Raw genomic sequence first — 21,502 nt, forward strand, 5'->3', positions numbered from 1 at the left:
GTTTGCAATGTGAAGAGCCGGAACTGCAGACGGCGTAAAAATCTGTCTGGAGCAATGTTTCCCATCCAATTGGTGATAGATTTTCATGTGACTATTGTAAAATCCACATATAAGCAATACGTGCATTTTCCAACCAGAGATGTGTTTCCATCAAATTGACTTGCGGATAAAAGGCAGTGCGGGCTGACGTGGTGCACATAAAAATACCTTTTGCCGTTAAATTCCCATGTACCGAATAAAAAATACAAGTTAAATGGGTTTCCATCACATTTTCAACTCTACTGAAAAAATGTTGCGTTATATAGCGAATATGCCCATTCTGGTCTTGGCATGTGCGCTCTTGCCAACAGCTCACAGATACAGTGCGGGTAGGCTGCCGACATGCTGAGATTATAATGGACAAAAGAGCAAAATTATTTGTATTTGTTAAAACGCAGCCAAGCATCATGTCGCCAGAATAAAACCCTTGATATTTATTGAAAAGGAGCATCAAGCTCATCACCGTGCACTTTCACCACCCTGTGAAGTTCATCATAATTTATTTAATCTGTAGCCTAATAAACTGCATGGTTTCCTGAGTCATGGTGGCGGACCATCATATAATTGGCATACACATTACTCTTACTGAATTTCCACGTGGGTGAGGATATTGGAAATGTAATCAAAGCCTATTGGATGATAACTTGTTTTTAACTCGGACAGAGGAATTTATAACTGATTTTTTCCGACATAACATAGGTACAGCGAATCCCCTTATTGTATGGGACACCTTTAAATGTGCCTTTAGAGGCCATGCAATTCAGTACTCATCTCGAAAACAAAAGCAATTTAGGTCAAAAGAGTTTATACTAAGAAAGGAAATAGAAAGTCTAACAGAACAGATAGATGGCAATAAAAACTGTAACATAGAGGCTCAGAATAAATTAGAGGAAAAACAAAAAGAAATGGAGAAACTTATTCAAGAAAGATCAAGTGTAATATATTATAAAGATAAAGCAAACTGGATGGAATATGGGGAAAAATGCACAAAATTCTTTTTTAATCTTCAACATAGGAATGCTGCCAAAAATAACTTTATGAAACTGGTTATAATTGACGGAGTCACCCATAATTGGAGACTCTTATCTCCCTCACTAACTTTAAGCATCAGTTGTCAGAGCACCTTACCGATCACTGCACCTGTACACAGCCCATCTGAAATTAGCCCGCCCAACTACCTCATCCCTATATTGTTATTTATTTTGCTAATTTGTACCCCAGTATCTCTATTTGCACATCATCTCTTGCACATCTATCATTCCGGTGTTAATACTAATTGTAATTATTTTGCACTATAGCCTATTTATTGCCTTACCTCCATAACTTGCTACATTTGCACACACTGTATATATATGTATTTCTGTTGTATTTTTGACTTTGTTTTGTTTTACCCCATATGTAACTCTGTGTTGTTGTTTTTATCGCACTGCTTTGCTTTATCTTGGCCAGGTCGCAGTTGTAAATGAGAACTTGTTCTCAACTGGCCTACCTGGTTAAATAAAGGTGAAATAAAAATAAATAAATAAATAAAAATAATTCACCAAATGATATTTTGAAGGAAGAAACAAAGTACTTTAAGCATATGTTTTATTTTCAGTCGCCTCCATCTCCTCTAACTGAAGCTAATTGTAGAGATTTTTTTTCTATTGATAATGTCAAATTAACAGCCACACAGAAAGACTCATGTGAAGGTGAAATTACAGAGGAGGAACTTCTTGATGCAATTAAAGACTTTAAGTCTGGGAAAACTCCAGGGTTGGATGGCATACCAGTCGAGGTATACCAAACCTTTTTTGATATACTAAGAGGACCGTTATTAGCATGTTTTAACCACTCCTTTGTAAATGGTAGATTATCTGACACTCAAGAAGAAGGTCTGATCTCATTACTATTGAAACAGGATACAAGTGGAAAATATAAAGATCCAGTCCATTTACAAAATTGGAGGCCCCTTACACTTCAGTGTTGTGATGCAAAAATCCTAGCAAAATGTATAGCGCATAGAATTAAAAAGGTATTGTCGGATATTATTCATTCTAATCAGACAGGTTGTTTACATGGACGATACATTGGAGATAATATAAGGCAAGTACTGGAAACAATAGAACACTATGAAAAATCTGGGAAACCAGGCCTACTATTCATAGCAGACTTCGAAAAGGCATTTGATAAAGTACGACTGGGGTTTATATATAAATGCCTGGAGCATTTCAATTTTGGAGAATCTCTTATAAAATGGGTTAAAATCATGTATAGTAACCCTAGGTGTAAAATAGTAAATAATGGCTATTTCTCAGAAAGTTTTAAACTGTCAAGAGGAGTGAAACAAGGTTGTCAACTACCGGCATATTTCTTTATTATGGCCATCGAGACGTTAGCTATTAAAATCAGATCCAACAATAATATCAAGGGATAAGAAATCCAGGGCTTAAAAACAAAGGTGTCATTGTACGCTGATGATTCATGTTTTCTTTTAAATCCACAACTTGAATCGCTCCACAGCCTCATAGAGGATCTAGATACATTTTCTAACCTCTCTGGATTACAACCAAATTATGATCAATTTACTATATTACGTATTGGATCACTAAAAAATAAAAATTGTACATTACCTTGTAGTTTACCAATAAAATGGTCTGATGGCGATGTGGATATACTCTGAATACATATCCCAAAGGAAATAAATGATCTCACTCCAATACATTTTAATAGAAAGTTAGCAAAAATAGATAAGATCTTACTACCATGGAAAGGAAAATACCTGTCAATTTGTGGAAAAATCACCCTGATTAACTATTTAGTATTATCCCAGTTTACCTATTTGCTTATGGTCTTGCCTACGCCTAGCGAACAGTTTTTTAAATTATATGAGAAAAAAATATTCCATTTTATTTGGAACGGCAAGCCAGACAAAATTAAACGGGCCTATTTATATAATGAATATGAATTCGGAGGACAGAAATTATTAAATATTAAAGCATTAGACCTATCACTAAAAGCTTCAGTCATACAAAAGTTATACTTAAATCCAAACTGGTTCTCTAGCAAATTAGTAAGATTGTCTCACCCAATGTTCAAGAATGGCCTTTTTCCCTTTATTCAGATTACAACCTCTCACTTTCAGTTATTTGAAAAGGAAAGCATCTCCCAAATATCACTATTTTTAAAACAAGCCATAGAAAGTTGGTTGCAATTTCATTTTAATCCTCCAGAAACGACAGAACAAATAATGCAACAAATATTGTGGTTAAACTCAAATATACTAATTGATAAAAAACCTATTTAAAAAAAAAAAAAAAGAAAGGTATAATCTTCGTAAATGATATCATCGGTAGGACTGGAGGAGTTATATCGCACATGCAGCTAACAAAAACATATGGAAATGTCTGCTTTACCCAAAATTACAACCAAATAATTGCAGCATTACCGCAAAAACGGAAGAGGAAAGTGGAAGGGGGAAAAGTTAAGGAACATGTCTGTTGGCCCTGCATTAAAGAACATAATTGGTTAAAGAAAACTGTGATAAATAAAAAAGTTGACCAGTTTCATTTAAGGACCAAAGGATTGACAGCCGTCCCATATAGATTGCAAAATAGTTGAAGAGAGATTTTTGACGTACCGATCCCATGGCATAGTGTTTATGAACTGATACGCAAAACGACACCGGATTCAAAACTTAGAATTGTTCAATTTAAATTATTATATAAAATTCTTGCTACCAATAGAATGTTATTTATAAAGGGGATACAATCTTCCCAGCTCTGCAGATTTTGCTGCGAAGAGACAGAATCATTAGATCATTTGTTTTGGTACTGTCCATTTGTAGCTTGTTTTTGGTCACAGGTCCAGGAATGGCTGAAGAATTGCAATATTTACCTGGAGCTAACCCCTGCAGATAGCACTACTGGGTGATCTGAAAAGTCATAGTCAATCGATAAATAATATAATAATATTTTTAGCAAAAATGTTTATTTTCAATTTACAATCTGTAGAAACAATGAGAATAGAAGGGTTCAGAACTTTTGTGAAACATCACAGTACAGTTGAAAAATATATGGCAAATAGAAATCCAATATGGATGATGTTAAGAGATAGATGGGAGGTGTTGAATGGAGTTGAAGGATGGGACTAATAACAACTAACACCAACTAATAACAACAAGATAACTAATGTAAAGCATACTGTGTCCATAATAAGTATATAGGTTATAGGTTGAGAGCTTTTGTGAAAGAGCACAGTTAGAAAGATATGGCATATAGAAGCAAACCGGATGGACATCATGAAAATGATCGGAGAGGTTGAGGGTAGAGGAAGTTCAGGAGTAAAAACAAACAAACTATAATTATTGTAAAATTGACTGTGTCCATAAAATGTATATAGTATGTATAAGCTGGAAATAGAGGCCTAAGCGTTGTTGTTTACTAGTTTACTCCAATTAGGGAAGGGGTGGTGGGGTTGGAAATTAATAAAGGGAAATATATATTTTTAAAGGATATATATATATATATATGTATGTATATGTATTTATATGTATGTATGTGTATATATCTGCAATATTAAAGCTGATCTACCCCGTAAAAAATAAAAATAAACGAGCGCAAACAAATATAAATAAAATGGCAAAAACAGGCAATCCAGCTCATAAAGTTATACATATACAGGTAGGAGCTGGTAGGAGCTGGTAGGAGCTGGTAGGAGCTGGTAGGAGCTGGTAGGAGCTGGTAGGAGCAGGTAGGAGCTGGTAGGAGCTGGTAGGAGCAGGTAGGAGCTGGTAGGAGCTGGTAGGAGCTGGTAGGAGCTGGTAGGAGCTGGTAGGAGCTGGTAGGAGCAGGTAGGAGCTGGTAGGAGCTGGTAGGAGCAGGTAGGAGCTGGTAGGAGCTGGTAGGAGCTGGTAGGAGCTGGTAGGAGCTACCGAATGGCATTTTTGGTGAGTTGGACACTTACAAATGCATGTGAACGAGAGACATTGTACAAATGAACAAAGTTTGAAGAAAAGTTTTTAACAGTACTGTCTCTGAAGCAGCATGGTTACACGCTGTGTCTGTCTGGAGTCGCTAGGGCAACGGACCAGCCTGCTCTGCTTGGAGTCGCTAGGGCAACGGGCCTGCCTGCTCTGCTCGGAGTCGCTAGGGCAACGGACCTGCCTGCTCTGCTCGGAGAAGAGGGCGGAGGAGCAGACGGGCCGAGAACAGAGAGGAGAAAATAGCAAGGAAATCAAGAGATAGCAGCTGGACAGATAACTGATCCAAAGGGCGATAACTGATCCATCCTTTGACTTTTCAAACACGGCAGAAAGCCAACACAATATGATGCCTCGTCTCCTTAATAATTCAGCCACTTCCATAGATAGCAAGTTAAACTTAGGAATCGTGTTAAAGGCAGAATTCTGCAATAAAATGCAAATTAATTACTTAAAAATCATACAATGTGATTTTCTGGATTTTTGTTTTAGATTCCGTCTCTCACAGTTGAAGTGTACCTATGATAAAAATTACAGACCTCTACATGCTTTGTAAGTAGGAAAACCTGCAAAATCGGCAGTGTATCAAATACTTGTTCTCCCCACTGTATATATATATATATATATATATATATATATATATATATATATATATATATATATATATATATATATATGCGAGAGAAAAAAAACATATGTGGGATTGGAAGTGATGCAGACAATTACATTGATGGAAGTTACAATCTATCTGCAATATTAAAGCTGATCTACCTCCCCCAAAAAAATGTTTAAAAAAATATTAAGACAAAAAAATAATAATAATAATAAAAAAAACATAATGTGACTGCCACTTTAATTAATATGAATTGTATATCTACTGAACCTATCCATTATATATTTTGATGTTATTATGACAGCATGTGTATGCCTGCTGTTTCCTACAGTCTTATCTCTCCTTATTCAGAAACAATTACCCAGAATGCATCCACGTCTCCTAAGTCACCATCTCTAAAATCTGCTAGACATATTACAATACTAAAACATCTCTAATAAGATAAAGCAAGTCTATCAATTTGCACATCCAGGGCATGCGTCCCAAACCCTATTCCCTATTTAGTGCACTACTTTTGACCAGAGAAATATGGTAGTGCACTATATAGGGAATAGGGTGCCGTTTGAGACACAACCCATAACTCCTTATAGATGTTGGCGACACTGCGGCTCTGACTGGGCTGATGCTGGTATTCATGGTGTCATCTTTGTACCTAATATTATGACTACTCCTCTATGGGTTGTAGCCATTCCTCAACGATTACACTCTAATTGAGCGAAATCGAGGATGCAACATCCGAGAGGAAGGGAATGGAGGGAGAGAGGAGGGGAGGAGAGAGGAGAGGAGGAGACAGGAAGGGAGGAGAGAGGAGGGGAGGAGAGAGGAAGGGAGGAGAGAGGAGGCGAGCATTAGGCGGTCGACGCTGGAGGCCTTATGTCATAAAGGGAACCTTCTGCCAGAGAAGAGAAGAGAAAAGATGAGAGGGGTGGGGAGAGGGGAGGGGAAGAGAGGAGAGGAATATGACTTACCAGATTCTTCAACACAGAGAGAGAGCAGAGAGGCCAGACAGTCACAGTCACTACAGGATCACAGAGGGGCCGATCACAGGGTCAGACACCTTGACAGACAGACAGTCAGACAGACAGACAGTCATATAAACAGTCAGTCAGATAACCTGTCAGATAAACAGTCAGTCAGTCAGTCAGTCAGATCCGATAAACAGTCAGTCAGCCAGCCAGTCAGTCAGTCAGTCAGTCAGTCAGTCAGTCAGTCAGATCCGATAAACAGTCAGTCAGCCAGTCAGTCAGTCAGATCCGATAAACAGTCAGTCAGCCAGTCAGTCAGCCAGTCAGTCAGTCAGTCAGTCAGTCAGTCAGTCAGTCAGTCAGTCAGTCAGTCAGTCAGTCAGATAAACAGTCAGTCAGTCAGTCAGTCAGTCAGTCAGATAAACAGTCAGCCAGTCAGTCAGTCAGTCAGTCAGTCAGCCAGATAAACAGTCAGCCAGTCAGTCAGTCAGTCAGTCAGATAAACAGTCAGTCAGTCAGTCAGATAAACAGTCAGTCAGTCAGTCAGTCAGTCAGATAAACAGTCAGTCAGTCAGTCAGATAAACAGTCAGTCAGTCAGTCAGATAAACAGTCAGTCAGTCAGATAAACAGTCAGTCAGTCAGTCAGATAAACAGTCAGTCAGTCAGTCAGATAAACAGTCAGTCAGATAAACAGTCAGTCAGTCAGTCAGTCAGTCAGTCAGATCCGATAAACAGTCAGTCAGATAAACAGTCAGTCAGTCAGTCAGTCAGTCAGTCAGTCAGATCCGATAAACAGTCAGTCAGATAAACAGTCAGTCAGTCAGATAAACAGTCAGTCAGATAAACAGTCAGTCAGTCAGTCAGTCAGTCAGTCAGATCCGATAAACAGTCAGTCAGATAAACAGTCAGTCAGTCAGTCAGTCAGTCAGTCAGTCAGATAAACGGTCAGTCAGTCAGTCAGTCAGTCAGTCAGTCAGCCAGTCAGTCAGATAAACAGTCAGTCAGTCAGTCAGTCAGCCAGTCAGCCAGTCAGTCAGATAAACAGTCAGTCAGTCAGCCAGATAAACAGTCAGCCAGTCAGTCAGTCAGTCAGTCAGTCAGCCAGATAAACAGTCAGTCAGTCAGATAAACAGTCAGTCAGTCAGTCAGTCAGATAAACAGTCAGTCAGTCAGATAAACAGTCAGTCAGTCAGTCAGTCAGATAAACAGTCAGTCAGTCAGTCAGTCAGTCAGTCAGTCAGCCAGATAAACAGTCAGCCAGTCAGTCAGTCAGTCAGTCAGATAAACAGTCAGTCAGTCAGTCAGATAAACAGTCAGCCAGTCAGTCAGTCAGCCAGATAAACAGTCAGCCAGTCAGTCAGTCAGTCAGTCAGTCAGTCAGCCAGTCAGTCAGTCAGTCAGTCAGTCAGTCAGTCAGTCAGTCAGTCAGTCAGATAAACAGTCAGTCAGTCAGTCAGTCAGATAAACAGTCAGTCAGTCAGTCAGATAAACAGTCAGTCAGTCAGTCAGTCAGTCAGATAAACAGTCAGTCAGTCAGTCAGTCAGATAATCAGTCAGTCAGTCAGTCAGTCAGATAAACAGTCAGTCAGTCAGTCAGTCAGATAAACAGTCAGTCAGTCAGTCAGATAAACAGTCAGTCAGTCAGTCAGATAAACAGTCAGTCAGTCAGTCAGATAAACAGTCAGTCAGTCAGTCAGTCAGATAAACAGTCAGTCAGATAAACAGTCAGTCAGATAAACACCAAACTGATTTAGAAAGCCTACACACCTGTTAAAATTTCAATTAAAAAAATATTTTACCAAAACATCGTATCTTTCTTGAAATTGTCACAGAAGATGTCATTTCTATTCTAGAAAGTTTCAATTGAACTAAAATACTTTTGCCTGAATGGAGAGAAGGGATGATTGGAGGTAGTCTATTTGTGGTGATGTTTGCCCTATATCCTGGGTAGAAACTAACTTCATAAATAAATATGATATTATAATATAATATCATCCAGGTGATAGGGTGGGGGTGGACTAGCTTTGTGTCTCCAGGGCTCTGGGATGTGTTCCCTCCCTGTTCAGGGACCCTTTTGTTCTGTGATAAATTGACGTTGTCAGTTTCCCACGTTGCCGTGTTGTGGGGGTATCCTACAGGGAGCAGGAGACTCAACAACAACGCTTTTTCATTTGTTTTCTTTCCATTTTAGTTTTAGTTTTTTGTTGTACACACACACACACACACACACACACACACACACACACACACACACACACAGAAGCGCATACTCACACACACTACAGTAACTCTGAACTTCCAATTCTAACAGCAAACGTAACAAATTTATCCTATGGACTCATTCACCCCCCCCAGAACAGTGTCTTAGTATTGTTCTACTATAGGGGAGACTCAAAACAATTGTAACACCTTGAATGTCTCCAAACAGAACTAAGTTAGAGTGATGAAACGCCTATTCAGGTTCTCTTCCTGCTGGAAAGGTTTCATTATTTGCTCATTTTATGGGCAAATGTTAATTTTTTAAGGAGTGAAAGTGTTGTTGTTGTTTGTTTTTTTTTTTTTTGGGGGGGGGGGGGGGGGGGGGGGGGGGGTGGGGGGGTTTGGCTGTATATTTTTATACTGTCCTGAGCATTAAGGTCCAAGAATTCAAACTATAATCATTTTTATTGTGGCAAGGGGGCACATTTAATGTCTGGACTTTTCGGATTAAAATCAATATTGTGATCCGACCGTCTTACAGACCTATAAATGTATGAATGATTAGGAGACAGGTGCGTGTTTCTTATATCAAAACTGACTGGCCTAGTTCAAGTGGTCTCTGAGCAATAAAAGACAAACAAAAAATGACAACTGCCCCCAGACTTCCACTATTTTATCTAGGATCAGCAATTCAGATTATTTGAGAGGTTTGAATTCAATGCATAGTGTGTCTATGATAGTCAAATTCTTCACACACACACAATCTGTGTGCCTTACAGTAGTTATAGCCTGCGTCCCAAATAGCACCCTATTCCCTTTATAGAGCCCCATAGGACTCTGGTTAAAAGTAGTGCACTATATAGGGAATTGGGTACTGTTTGGGATACAATCGCTAACTATTTTACTGGTCATACAAATAATGACTTGATGTATTTGCATATTCAGCTGAGAATGAAGAACAGACAGTGAGGTCATTTTGGAAACTGCCAAAGGATGCAAATACGATTCCAGTTTACATATGTGTAAAGTGGTTACATCCAACTAACAGCTCATCATTATCATCAACAAAGATCATTCTGTATTTACTATGTAATGACAAAGCATCTTTAAAAGTAGGGGACTTCCAATGCAACAATATTCCAATACAGAACATATTGCGAAAATAAAATGACAGACATTTTAATTTGTATAAAGTGGTTACATCCAACAAACAGTTGTCCTGTAGTGTTTTTTTGGAAGTCAGTCATAATCAGCAATATATATAATGATATATTGACCATGTAATAACATAACATCACTAAATATCAGAGGTCCAATGCTAAAGAATAACCTCAGATCATGATTAACGCTGTGATGACGATGGGTGAACCGAGTTCTCATGGCGACTGATCGGAGCAGAGAACGGTGAATATAGAATCCATCCATGACACCTTTCCTCAAAATGATATTTTCCCCCCCCATCAGCCATCAGAAAAGGAAATAAGCAAGTTTTGAAAATGTAACGTATCAAACTGTCTGCTGGTGGTGAAATACAGCACATCTAGCCAGAGGTGACCCAGAGCCAGGGCCAAGATTCCTAGTCTGCATCTCAAATGGCACCCTATTCCCTATGTAGTGCACTACTTTTGAACAGAGCCCCCCATAGGGACTAGGGTGCCATTTGGGACACAACCCAAGGCAGAAGTAGCAGCATGACATATCCTCATGGCCTTAAAGCCACGGGGCAGAAATCCACAGCCGAGGATGAATTCATCGCAACGACTACAACTTCAGCCTCTTCAGCTTGACGACTCTCTTTATGTAATCATTTTAATAATCGTTATACAGTGGGGGAAAAAAGTATTTAGTCAGCCACCAATTGTGCAAGTTCTCCCACTTAAAAAGATGAGAGAGGCCTGTAATTTTCATCATAGGTACACGTCAACTATGACAGACAAAATGAGAAAAGAAATCCAGAAAATGACATTGTAGGATTTTTAATGAATTTATTTGCAAATTATGGTGGAAAATAAGTATTTGGTCAATAACAAAAGTTTCTCAATACTTTGTTATATACCCTTTGTTGGCAATGACACAGGTCAAACGTTTTCTGTAAGTCTTCACAAGGTTTTCACACACTGTTGCTGGTATTTTGGCCCATTCCTCCATGCAGATCTCCTCTAGAGCAGTGATGTTTTGGGGCTGTTGCTGGGCAACACGGACTTTCAACTCCCTCCAAAGATTTTCTATGGGGTTGAGATCTGGAGACTGGCTAGGCCACTCCAGGACCTTGAAATGCTTCTTACGAAGCCACTCCTTCGTTGCCCGGGTGGTGTGTTTGGGATCATTGTCATGCTGAAAGACCGAGCCATGTTTCATCTTCAATGCCCTTGCTGATGGAAGGAGGTTTTCACTCAAAATCTCACGATACATGGCCCCATTCATTCTTTCCTTTACACGGATCAGTCGTCCTGGTCCCTTTGCAGAAAAACAGCCCCAAAGCATGATGTTTCCACCCCCATGCTTCACAGTAGGTATGGTGTTCTTTGGATGCAACTCAGCATTCTTTGTCCTCCAAACATGACGAGTTGAGTTTTTACCAAAAAGTTATATTTTGGTTTCATCTGACCATATGACATTATCTCAATCCTCTTCTGGATCATCCAAATGCACTCTAGCAAACTTCAGACGGGCCTGGACATGTACTGGCTTAAGCAGGGGGGCACTGCAGGATTTGAGTCCCTGGCGGCGTAGTGTGTTACTGATGGTAGGCTTTGTTCCTTTGGTCCCAGCTCTCTGCAGGTCATTCACTAGGTCCCCCCGTGTGGTTCTGGGATTTTTGCTCACCGTTCTTGTGATCATTTTGACCCCACGGGGTGAGATCTTGCGTGGAGCCCCAGATCGAGGGAGATTATCAGTGGTCTTGTATGTCTTCCATTTCCTAATAATTGCTCCCACAGTTGATTTCTTCAAACCAAGCTGCTTACCTATTGCAGATTCAGTCTTCCCAGCCTGGTGCAGGTCTACAATTTTGTTTCTGGTGTCCTTTGACAGCTCTTTGGTCTTGGCCATAGTGGAGTTTGGAGTGTGACTGTTTGAGGTTGTGGACAGGTGTCTTTTATACTGATAACAAGTTCAAACAGGTGCCATTAATACAGGTAACGAGTGGAGGACAGAGGAGCCTCTTAAAGAAGAAGTTACAGGTCTGTGAGAGCCAGAAATCTTGCTTGTTTGTAGGTGACCAAATACTTATTTTCCACCATAATTTGCAAATAAATTCATTAAAAATCCTACAATGTGATTTTCTGGAGAAAAAAAATCTCAATTTGTCTGTCATAGTTGACGTGTACCTATGATGAAAATTACAGGCCTCTCTCATCTTTTTAAGTGGGAGAACTTGCACAATTGGTGGCTGACTAAATACTTTTTTCCCCCACTGTACCTATACCATACCCTGACTTAACTAAATACACTGTTAGAAAACCCACTACTGAGAAATACCCTGACTCAACTAAATACACTGTTAGAATACCCACTACTGAGAAATACCCTGACTTAACTAAATACACTGTTAGAATACCCACTACTGAGAAATAACCTGACTTAACTAAATACACTGTTAGAAAACCCACTACTGAGAAAGGAAATGAACCCTTAAAAAAAGACTATCCTCTATAAAGCCAAGGCATTTCTTCATATTCAAATAAATGGCTGCAATTTACATTTCATTCAAAATCCATCAAGATCATTTAGGTTAAACCATGTTCCAGCCAGCAGCAAAGAGACAAATAGCCGTATTATCTAAACCATTTAACACTCCGAAATGGGAGCCAGTCCTAATCAAACTTACGTGATCAGACAATTCAAGCACAATAGGCCAGGCCCATTACCACAACTTCAAAGAGGCCTAATCTGTCAAAGAAATGTAATTTAGTCGTTGAAAATGTCTTTATATTTCTGAGTAGGATGAGACGGACTCCAACTGGCATCTCCTTTCTTTCTTTTTTAATATATATATAAATATAAATATAAATACTCTACCGGTCAAAAGTTTTAGAACAGCTACTCATTCAAGGGTTTTTCTTTATTTTTACTATTTTCTACATTGTAGAAAAATAGTGAAGACATCAAAACTATGAAATAACACATATGGAACCAAAAAAAGCGTTAAACAAATCAAAATATATTTTATATTTGATATTCTTGAAATAGCCACCCTTGAATGAGTAGGTGTTCTAAAACTTTTGACCGGTAGTGTATATTTTTGTATCATGAGAATTGTCCAGGAGATGAACAGCTGCATATTGAAAACAGAGGTAGAGCACAGGGCCCTGAGGTGGTCTGCTCTCAGGCACAGGGCCCTGAGGTGGTCTGCTCTCAGGCACAGGGCCCTGAGGTGGTCTGCTCTCAGGCACAGGGCCCTGAGGTGGTCTGCTCTCAGGCACAGGGCCCTGAGGTGGTCTGCTCTCAGGCACAGGGCCCTGAGGTGGTCTGCTCTCAGTTTACTGTGTTGCTACTGTCTATTGGTTTAAACGGCCTAAAAGACATGTCCTTCTCTCCTCCTAATGCAGCAGAGGAGTAGTTACACTATACTTGTTGGTCCATTTCCTCTGGTTTGGATGAGGAATAGTTATACAGACAGACAGACAGACAGACAGACAGACAGACAGACAGACAGACAGACAGACAGACAGGCAGGCAGGCAGACAGGCAGGCAGGCAGGCAGGCAGGCAGGCAGGCAGGCAGGCAGGCAGGCAGGCAGGCAGGCAGGCAGGCAGACAGACAGGTTAATGGTCTCTGAGTGTTTACCGGCTCTAAAGGTAGAGAAGACCATGAAAAATAAATTTCCCTCAAATCACCTTGGCCTTTACTCTCTCTGCCAGGGCTTTAGAGTGTATTTATAACGTACCAAGGAGTGAAGCCTTTTTTTTAAAAAGCATATCGGTCCGTAAGAGAAAAGTGAAATGCATGTTTCAGGTGAATAAAATGCACGTTAGGGTAGATTTTCTAAACTAGTTACTAATGGGCCGAAAGGGTTATGCCTGAGGGAAGCCAGAGCCAGGGCAGGGGCCAGTCTCTCCAGGGAAGGAACAGGGGCAGAGGTCAGGGAATAAACTATCCAATTCCAGGGCCATCCTGAGGGAATACCCCAGGTCCATGGTGACCTTACTGTACATCAAAGAAATTATCCCAGACCAAAACAACCATGACAAAATGCTAGTTATTATCCAGCCTCGTCTCATGACAACATGCTAGTTATTATCCAGCCTCGTCTCATGACAACATGCTAGTTATTATCCAGCCTCGTCTCAGGACAACATGCTAGTTATTATCCAGCCTCGTCTCATGACAACATGCTAGTTATTATCCAGCCTCGTCTCATGACAACATGCTAGTTATTATCCAGCCTCGTCTCATGACAACATGCTAGTTATTATCCAGCCTCGTCTCAAGACAACATGCTAGTTATTATCCAGCCTCGTCTCATGACAACATGCTAGTTATTATCCAGCCTCGTCTCATGACAACATGCTAGTTATTATCCAGCCTCGTCTCAAGACAACATGCTAGTTATTATCCAGCCTCGTCTCATGACAACATGCTAGTTATTATCCAGCCTCGTCTCATGACAACATGCTAGTTATCATCCAGCCTCGTCTCAGGACAACATGCTAGTTATTATCCAGCCTCGTCTCATGACAACATGCTAGTTATTATCCAGCCTCGTCTCATGACAACATGCTAGTTATTATCCAGCCTCGTCTCATGACAATATGCTAGTTATTATCCAGCCTCGTCTCATGACAACATGCTAGTTATTATCCAGCCTCGTCTCATGACAACATGCTAGTTATTATCCAGCCTCGTCTCATGACAACATGCTAGTTATTATCCAGCCTCGTCTCATGACAACATGCTAGTTATTATCCAGCCTCGTCTCATGACAACATGCTAGTTATTATCCAGCCTCGTCTCATGACAACATGCTAGTTATTATCCAGCCTCGTCTCAATCAAATCAAATGTTATTTGTCACATGCGCCGAATACAACAGGTGTAGACCTTACAGTGAAATGCTTACTTACAAGCCCTTAACCAACAATGCAGTTTTAAGAAAGTTACCCAAAAAAAAAAAAATCACACAAAAAAATATAATATCAAATAATACTAAATAAAAGTAACAAATAATTAAAGAGCAGCAGTAAAAATAACAATAGCGAGGCTATATACAGGGGGTACCGGTACAGAGTCAATGTGCGGGGGCACCGGTTAGTCCAGGTAATTGAGGGGGCAATGCAAATAGTCTGGGTAGCCATTTGATTAGATGTTCAGGAGTCTTATGGCTTGGGGGTAGAAGCTGTTAAGAAGCCTCTTGGACCTAGACTTGGCGCTCCGGTACCGCTTGCCGTGCGGTAGCAGAGAGAACAGTCTATGACTTGGGTGGCTGGAGTCTTTGACCATTTTTAGGGCCTTCCTCTGACACCGCCTGGTATAGAGGTCCTGGATGGCAGGAAGCTTGGCCCCAGTGATGTACTGGGCTGTACGCACTACCCTCTGTAGTGCCTTGCGGTCGGAGGCCGAGCAGTTGCCATACAGTGGCTTGTGAAAGTATTCACCCCACTTGGCATTTTTCCTATTTTGTTGCCTTACAACCTGGAATTAAAATTGATTTTTGGGGGGTTTGTATCATTTGATTTACACAACATGCCTACCACTTTGAAGAAGCAAAATATTTTTTATTGTGAAACAAACAAGAAATAAGACAAAAAAAATTGAAAACTTGAGCGTGCATAACTATTCACCACCCCCACAAAGTCAATACTTTGTAGAGCCAACTTTTGCAGCAATTACAGCTGCAAGTCTCTTGGGGTATGTCTCTATAAGCTTGGCACATCTAGCCACTGGGATTTTTGCCCATTCTTCAAGGCAAAACTGCTCCAGCTCCTTCAAGTTGGATGGGTTCCGCTGGTGTACAGCAATCTTTAAGTCATACCACAGATTCTCAATTGGATTGAGGTCTGGGCTTTGACTAGGTGCCCCTTGCTTAGTGGTGTTGCAGACTCTGGGGCCTTTCAGAACAGGTGTATATATACTGAGATCATGTGACACTTAGATTGCACACAGGCGGACTTTATTTAACTAATTATGTGACTTCTGAAGGTAATTGGTTGCACCAGATCTTATTTAGGGGCTTCATAGCAAAGGGGGTGAATACATATGCACGCACCACTTTTCCATAATTAATTTTTTAGATTTTTTTTGAAACAAGTTATTTTTTTCATTTCACTTCACCAATTTGGACTATTTTGTGTATGTCCATTACATGAAATCCAAATAAAAATCCATTTAAATTACATCGGCTGTCAGACCAACAGGCTCCGAGACAACATCCACTCCCAAGCCATAAGACTGCTAATTAGTTAATTAATGGTTACCCAGACTATCTGCATATCTTGCACTGACTCTATGCAAACTCACAAGACTATATATACACACTATACACTCACTCATTCACTCACTCACTCACTCACTCACTCACTCACAAAACACACACACATTCACATACACTATATACATGCACACACAACACACACGCATACCCACATATCACACACACACACACGCATACTCTCACACACACACGTTCACTTTACCCTGCCTTCATGTACATATCTGGGGAACGCTGGCCTACGACGTGTCTCTGAGGTGTGCCCGTCCTCCTCCTCCTCCCATCTCCCCTCCTCCAGACCTCCTCTCATCTCCTCCCCACACCTCCTCTATTCCTCTCCCCTCCCTTCCCCTCCTCCCTCTTTCCTCTCTGAGCCCAGACCTCCTTCTCCCCTGTTCCCCACTGATCCCTCCCCCTCAGCCAGTCAGCTGTGATTGTTGCATTTATCACCAACATCAACGGTCCTCGAGGGCAACACACACAGACAAACACTGGAAATCTATTTCATGCCAACAAATAAAAAGAACAGGGCAAAATGTATTTCTATCAGATATCAAATGATGTCAAATTTGTCACATGCGCCGAATTCAACGGGTATAGACTTTACTAGACGTTACGTGCCCTTCTCAGCGAAGCAGAGTAAAAACATAAAATAGTAACACAAGAAGAACAAAATACACAAGAATGGAGCTATATACAGGAAGTACCAGATCAATGTGGAGCTATATACAGGAAGTACCAGATCAACGTGGAGCTATATACAGGGAGTACCAGTACCAGATCAATGTGGAGCTATATACAGGGAGTATCAGTACCAGATCAATGTGGAGCTATATACAGGGAGTACCAGTACCAGATCAATGTGGAGCTATATACAGGGAGTACCAGTACCAGATCAACGTGGAGCTATATACAGGGAGTACCAGTACCAGATCAATGTGGAGCTATATACAGGGAGTACCAGTACCAGATCAATGTGCAGCTATATACAGGGAGTACCAGTACCAGATCAATGTGTATAGTGTGTATATATAGTCTTGTGAGTTTGCATAGAGTCAGTGCAAGATATGCAGATAGTCCAGGTAACCATTCAGTAACTAATTAGCAGTCTTATGGCTTTGGAGTGGATGCTGTCTCGGAGCCTGTTGGTCTGACAGTCGATGTTCCGGTACCGTTTGCCGGACGGTAGCAGAGTGAACAGTCTATGTCTTCGGTGGCTGGAGTCTTTGCCAATTTTTCGGGCCTTCCTCTGACACCGCCTGATATAGAGGTCCTGGATGGCAGGAAGCTTGGCCCCAGTGATGTACTGGGCTGTCTGCACCACCCTCTGTAGCACCATGAGATCGAGGGCGGTGCAGTCGCCATTCCAAGCGGTGATGCAGCCAGTCAAGATGCTCTCGATGGTGCAGCTGTAGAACTTTTTGAGGATCTGAGGACCCATGCCAAATCTTTTCAGCCTCCTTAGGGGGCTGTGCGGGTGTTTGTAGACTATGTTAAGTCCTTAGTGATGTGGATGCCAAGGAACTCGAAGCTCTCAACTCGCTCTACTACAGCCCTGTCGACGTCTCCAGTCTTTCTCCTATAGTCCACCATCAAGCTCCTTGGTCTTATCAACATGAGAGTGAAATGAGATTAGGGAATCACGTATTGTGAGCTACTGTATGTTTCTCCATGCAAGGAGCAACGCAGTGCACTTCAATTTTTTCAGCCCTGGGCGATTATTCGTTTAGCGAGGATCCAATATCTCCCTCCCTGCTTTAGGAATGCCCACTATGTAGGGAATCTAAGCAGAGATGGCTGTCTCCTCTCCTTCTCTATATAAGGAAGAAACAACAGCCTGGGGGTTTAGACAAACCCTTTTCTGTTTATCCATCTATCTCTGTTCTGTTCATTCCCTCTCTCTATCACACAGATATATCCCCTCTCCTCTCCTCTGTTCTGTTCATTCCCTCTCTCTATCACACAGATATATCCCCTCTCCTCTCGTCTCCTCTCCCCTGTTCATTCCCTCTCTCTATCACACAGATATATCCCCTCTCCTCTCGTCTCCTCTCCCCTGTTCATTCCCTCTCTCTATCACACAGATCTATCCCCTCTCCTCTCGTCTCCTCTCCCCTGTTCACTCCCTGTCTCTATCACAAAGTACAGGAATAGCCTCTAAAACAGATAAATAGGCCTACAGTAGAGATACAGTAGATATGAGTTATGTTGACACCAAGTGCACATTCCTGACATTCTTTTCTCCCACAATACTTTACCGTAGGTATGAGGCACTTTTCTGCTTCCGTTTTCCGACGCCAAACCCACCACTGGTGGTCAAAGAGCTCTATTTTCATGTCATCTGACCTTATCAAACTCCAGGCGATGTTAAACGGCATTGGCACTTGGATTTGAACCGGTGCTGTGGTCAGATGACATGAAAATAGAGTTCTTTGGCCACGCACACCAGAGGTGGATTTGGCGTTGAAAAAACGGAAGGAAAAAAAGTACCTCATACTTTTATATGGTGGTGGATCTCTGATGTTATGGGTCTATTTTGCTCCCACTGGTTCTGGGGCCCTTGTTAAGGTCAACGACATTTTAGCCAAAATCCTGGTTGCCTCTGCCAGGAGGCTGACTGACACAAGTCGATCTTCCAATAAGACGATAACCCCAAGCACTAATCAAACTCCACAAAGAAATGGTTAATTGACAACAAAATCAACATTTTGCAATGGCCTTCTCAGTCTCCGGACCTGTGGGGCCTTCTCAGTCTCCGGACCTGTGGGGCCTTCTCAGTCTCCGGACCTGTGGGGCCTTCTCAGTCTCCGGACCTGTGGGGCCTTCTCAGTCTCCGGACCTGTGGGGCCTTCTCAGTCTCCGGACCTGTGGGGCCTTCTCAGTCTCCGGACCTGTGGGGCCTTCTCAGTCTCCGGACCTGTGGGGCCTTCTCAGTCTCCGGACCTGTGGGGCCTTCTCAGTCTCCGGACCTGTGGGGCCTTCTCAGTCTCCGGACCTGTGGGGCCTTCTCAGTCTCCGGACCTGTGGTTTTGAATCGAAGAGGGCAGTCTATTAGAGCAGACTGTCACGATCGTCGGGAACAGAGGAGGACCAAGGCGCAGCGTGGAATGCAAACATATTTATTAATTGATGATCACACGAACAAAACAACAAAACGAAAACATGACGTCCCTGGTTACATTCACAAACCAACACGGAACAAGAAATCACACCAAATGAATGCCTAAACGGCTACCTAAGTATGACTCCCAATCAGAGACAACGAGCTACAGCCGTCTCTGATTGGGAGCCACCCTGGCCAACATAGATATACAAAACCAGAACAAACACAAATGAAAACTCACACCCTGGCTCAACATACTAGAGTCCCCAGAGCCAGGGCATGTCACAGACGAAGGATATCAACGATCTGAAAAGATTCTGTATGGAGTAATGGATCGAAGATCCCTCCCAACGTGTTCTACAATCTCATAAAACATTCTAGAAAAAGGCTCAGTGTCGTTATCCTCGCAAGTGGAGGGTGCTGGACTATTGATAACAGGGGGCCAATCATTTTAACCCTATCTTTTTTAGATTTTTTTTTTATTACTCGTTAAATAACATCTTTTCTCTGAGCAATTGTATTTGTATAAAATAATAACATTTCCCCATTTTTTTTTTTTTAGCATATAAAATAGTAATAATACAGCTCAGTATTTCTATTACTTATTTTATACAGTCTTTTTTTGCTGATCTTTATCAAGGGTCCCAATCATTTTGGACCTGACTGTAAATATTCTGTTACAAAATAAATGCAAATATGTACAGCTACGTCTCGGTAAGTACGTCAGGGGCATTCTGTACCTGCAAGCTATTATTAACCTGACGACCAACGTCTACTGTGTATGGTAATACCAAGCATTATTAAAAACTAATCAATTACAGAAAAAGTATTCTTAAATTAGAGACCACTGACGAAAAACATTTGCTAGTCAAGAAAATTAAACGTAAATAAAAAGACAGTACAATCTTGCTGAATCTGCATCCCAAATGGCACCCTGTTCCCTGTATAGGGCACTACTTTAGACCAGGGACCATGGGAATACAATAGGGAAGAGGGTGACATTTGGGACGCACTTCATCATGTAACATCAACTGGATCGATGCCAGGGGTCTGTTTCTGTCTGTTTAACAAACAAGCTCAAAAATACATCAGGGGGCTTTGTCCCAAATGGCACCCTCTTCCATACATCGTGGCACTACTTTTGATCAGACCCCCCCTATAGGCCTCCGGTCAAAAGGAGTGCACTATATAGGGAATAGGGTGCCATTTGGGACGCTGTCCAAGTCTCTGCTTGTTCCCTTCTTTTTATTACAGCTCAGAGCTCTGAGCAGCATGTAGTATCTAGACGTCGTTACAATCTAGTTAAACTGCTGCTGATGGGAGATGTCGTTTTTGGGCCCACAACAACTACAGCATCTGAATGTCCTGGCTCTGGCCTGAACATTTGACATTTTAGTCATTTAGTAGACGCTCTTATCCAGAGCGACTTACAGTTAGTGAGTGCATACATTTTTCATACTGCCCCCCCCCCCCCCCCCGTGGGAAACGAACCCACAACCCTGGCGTTGCAAGCGCCATGCTCTACCAACTGAGCTACAGGGGACTTCCACATGACCCTTTAAACCTGAAGAAAATATTAATAAAATAGGCCTACACTTTTATTTATTTATATCTGAAAAGGGAGAGTACTGCCATTTTTTTTGGCATAAGTTAAACAACTTACTGTTGTTACAACTTGTGGAAAATAAATCATAATTATCAACACATGTTATTATCACCACAATAGTTATGTTATTATCACCACAATAGTTATGTTATTATCACCACAATAGTTATGTTATTATCACCACAATAGTTATGTTATTATCACCACAATAGTTATGTTATTATCACCACAATAGTTATGTTATTATCACCGCAATAGTTATGTTATTATCACCACAATAGTTATGTTATTATCACCACAATAGTTATGTTATTATCACCGCAGTAGTTATGTTATTATCACCACAATAGTTATGTTATTATCACCACAATAGTTATGTTATTATCACCACAATAGTTATGTTATTATCACCACAATAGTTATGTTATTATCACCACAATAGTTATGTTATTATCACCACAATAGTTATGTTATTATCACCGCAATAGTTATGTTATTATCACCACAATAGTTATGTTATTATCACCACAATAGTTATGTTATTATCACCACAATAGTTATGTTATTATCACCACAATAGTTATGTTA

This window comes from Coregonus lavaretus (assembly GCF_964263955.1).
Source record: "Coregonus lavaretus genome assembly, contig: HAP1_SCAFFOLD_240, whole genome shotgun sequence".
Classification (NCBI taxonomy): Eukaryota; Metazoa; Chordata; class Actinopteri; order Salmoniformes; family Salmonidae; genus Coregonus; species Coregonus lavaretus.